Source organism: Phragmites australis, chromosome 9, assembly GCF_958298935.1.
Source record: "Phragmites australis chromosome 9, lpPhrAust1.1, whole genome shotgun sequence".
Taxonomy (NCBI): Eukaryota; Viridiplantae; Streptophyta; class Magnoliopsida; order Poales; family Poaceae; genus Phragmites; species Phragmites australis.
The window spans coordinates 31,768,222-31,771,920 of NC_084929.1; the positions used below are offsets into that span (position 1 = coordinate 31,768,222).

The window sequence follows — 3,699 nt, forward strand, 5'->3', positions numbered from 1 at the left end:
ACACATAGTTGAATAGATAGAGATGAAAGACCTTGAACACTAGCAAGTTTCTGATGAGAACTCTTCAGACGATAAGGTTGTTGTGCCTGTCCCTATGGAATAGAACATTGTTATCATGCCTTTAGGTGACGTCCAGCTTTTGAGCGACCTGTTACAGTCAATGTAAGGCAATTTTTTCTACGTTAGCTATATATTGGCCGCAGTTATACCACCTAGGGTACTTAGACCTTGACGCCCAACAATTGGACGACAGAAAAAAATCGTCCTGCAGCTGATCTGGTAAATTCGAAAATCAAACATTTATTTTTTATCTTTTTCTCTACTAATTAAAAATATGATTTCAGTAGCAGACAAGACGTCGTGCCCCCCTCCTTCCCTTTATTGCTGACATCATGACATGTGTGGTCCCTCTTTCTCTTCCGCCCCCTGCGTCTTCCTCCGCCCGCCCGCGTCTCACGTCATCCGCTCCCAGTGAGAAACACCCCTCCATTCCACTCGCTCGCTCGCGTCGCCTCCTCCGCATCCGGTCGCCCCTCGCCTCCGCGCCCCCTCGGCGCCCTGGTCGCCGCCAGAGCATCGCCTAGCCGCTCCGATCCCAGTACGTCCTCCCCCCGAATCTCACCGCTCCCGCCAGATCCGGCCGTGCCGGCAGGATCCGATCGGAAAACACGCGGATCATACGCACGTAAAAAGTTCTGATCTTTCCTCGGTTCCGCCGCCGCCCGATTCTGCAGGTGTTCGACACGATGCAGCCGCCGATGGAGAACGAGAGGCCAACAGCCCCCGGCCGGCCCATCACCCCCTTCGTGCCCGGCGCCGCCGTCCCACGGCCTCTGGGGGCGTCCTTGCCGTTCGCCGCCGGTGGCCCGTTCTTGCAACCCGGCCTTCGCTGATGATCGCTGGTCTGCTTTTCTCATCCACTCACCGCCGTTATTTCCCTTTCCTTTTTTTTTGGCCGAACTCTGACACAATCAATCTGTTGGGAACTCTGTTCAGTCGCTGAAAATAAGTGGCGGATTGGGTACCAGACGTAGCAGCAATGGATCGCTTGAGCATGTGAATCGGCTGGGATGGGATGCCAAGGTACGATCTCATGAAGCGTCGCATTTTTTTAGCTTCTCTCGCATGTTGCCCCTCAACTGTTCGATAAAATGCCCGCCTCAGACGCCTTGTTTCATCACCGTTTTAATGCTTGTGTCAGTTGTGTATGCGTCTGGTTGAGAGGTTAGAGTTACTTCTGTGCATAAATTTCTGCTCGTGTATATTCCTCTCTCACCTACTGATTCGCTGCCTTGAATCATCAGCAGCGATTTTTTCCCCCATAGAATCATCAGTGGTGACAATTGATGCGCGTTTTTGTCCACATTTGTTTTTTTTAAAAACTACCTGTCTACTGGTACAAGATCTTAAACCTCAAAGGCAGAAGTTGCTCTTCCCGTTTTATCATGTTTGATTCTTTGAAATACTAACAATTAGTAATAACATAACTCCACTTACAATCAACGATCTGCGGTACATGTTTTATACATAGTATTGAATGACTTACCAAAAATAAAAAACCGCGAGTATTCTCCATCTTACCTTTTGGCAATAGGTTAAAACCTTCATTTATTTTCAAAAGAACACAAGTATCAATCACACTAGGAGTACAACCACTATACACACTCCCACTCGTGCATTGTCGCTTCGTCTCGCTACTGCTCCACTGAAAATGGCACCTGGTGCAGGTCTTTGCGCCGCCGGCGCAGGTGGGTGGCGGGGCGGGGTTGCCCTTCCCATTTGAGTCCGTTGGGCACCACAACCGCCTTGGTCTCTTCCTCTTCACGCTCACCCGGGTACACACGCACTTGCTTGCTTGCTTCCCCTTGGAATACTGCTGCTCATGTTCCTGTTGTTGTCGTGTGCTTACCACCTGTATCTGGTGATGTGGAGTTAGTGTTTCGGATCCGAGGCACTTGGGTGTCAGCCATTTTGTAATTAGCAGCATGAAATTGTTCGAAACCCTGTATCACTTACTAAATGGTGTTGATTTTTTTTCCAAAAAAATGGTGTTGAATTTTTTCCATAAAAAAACAGTGGTGTTGAAATGTAGACCCGGCTACTACTTTATGCAGGGAATGAATTTAGTGTCACAACATGACAAACAAAGTAGTGATTTGTATCTAGCTGTAGATAGATCATCAGCCGTTAATGCTTACATCAGGAATTGGGAATTAGAGGCATGATCTACCAGCTACTGTTGAAATGTAGATCCGGCTTATACTTTCTGCGAGTGAATGAACCATTTAGTGTTGAGCAAAACAATCAAAACAACCATATTATCACTATAACTCTGCAGTTGCAACCTTGTCAATATAACCTGCTTCATTGTTTCTCGGATCCATCATTTCGCTCCATTTCTCTCAGAAGTTAAGCATGTCTTCTTAACTTATTAATCTTGTAGTCATGCGAGGATTTTTTGGAGCCTCCACTGGAAGAACTTTTAAGGCAGCTGAAGGCGCAAGGTGGTAGACGATTTAGCTAATGGTTGGCTCTGTGAGCAGCTGACAAGTACCCTGTCAGCGCTGAACTCACCTGATGATTTGTTCAACTTTTTCGATAAGCTACGAGGTGAGGTTCACATCACGTGTGGATGTTTTTGAGTTCTTTATTTCCTTTCATAGAGAGGCTTTCAAATAGACAGCTCACAGTCACGGCTTGCTCTGAAATTATTTTTGCTAGGTGTGCTCACTGCACCAGAAGGTGCAAGTGTGGAGGACGTATTTCTGGATCCAAATAGTCAACTTGGAATTTTTCTTCGCTGCTGCATACTTGCCTTCAATTCAATGACCTTTGAGGTGCTACAAGTAGTAGAATGCATTCACAACCATTTGTTGTTCACGTTTTTGCCCCTCTTTATTTTCTTATTTAAGGCACCAATGTGCTCACTGAAAATGTTTTGTAGGGCGTGTGCCATCTTTTGGCAGATCTTGTGGTGTACTGTAACTCTGCTGATGCTTCATATGACTTGGCAGAAGATGAGGACTTCAACAGCGAAATGAGCAACTTGATGGATGCAGATATAGGTGTATATTTGACAAATACAATCAAGGCTATGCTGCTGGGAGCTCTATCGGGGAGAGCTCTTCAGCTCTGACTCATGCACCAATGAAGACGTCCAAATGAGCCGTGTCTATTGGGCCGGCCCGAGGCAGGCACTGTAGGCACGACCCAAGCACGGCACGGCCCGATCACCGACGGGTCGGCACGGCACGAGGTCACGGGCCGTGCCTGGGCCGAGCGTGCGGCATGACGGGCCGGCAAGGTCCGGCCCGGCACGTATTTTCTATTTTTTATATATATTTTTAATTTTTAGCTATTTTTAAATATTTTTTAATCTATTTTTTTTATATTTTTATCTATTTTCTATATATATTTTTAATATTTTTTTTCATTTTTTAAATATTTTTTTAATCTATTTCGGCCCGTTGGGCCGACCGGGCCGTCGGGCCGAAATTGTGCCCGGGCCGGTCCGGCACAGTACGATCATCGACGGGCCGTGCCGTGGGCCGAGGAGAAGGCACGCGTGCCGGCCCGTTACTGTAGATGGGCCGTTTGGACCGTGCCGAGTCGGGCCCGTGCCGGGCCGGCACGAATGACCCATTTAGCCATATTTATGTACCAATGTCACTCCATGATTTTGATAAAGGTAAATCTGAA

The 3,699-nt window shown here is 47.2% G+C and overlaps 1 long non-coding RNA gene across 2 annotated transcripts; it reads left to right on the forward strand.

The window, feature by feature from the left end:
• Positions 1-408: 408 nt before the first annotated feature.
• LOC133929176 (uncharacterized) lies at positions 409-3,365 on the forward strand. Of its 2 annotated transcripts, XR_009911570.1 has the most exons (7): positions 409-598; positions 735-902; positions 997-1,083; positions 1,728-1,835; positions 2,444-2,610; positions 2,722-2,837; positions 2,945-3,365. It is a non-coding gene; the product is annotated as an uncharacterized LOC133929176 (long non-coding RNA). The 2 variants fall into 2 exon arrangements; XR_009911571.1 differs by lacking the exon at positions 1,728-1,835 and having other exon boundaries at positions 410-598; positions 2,945-3,363.
• The last annotated feature ends 334 nt before the right edge of the window (positions 3,366-3,699 follow it).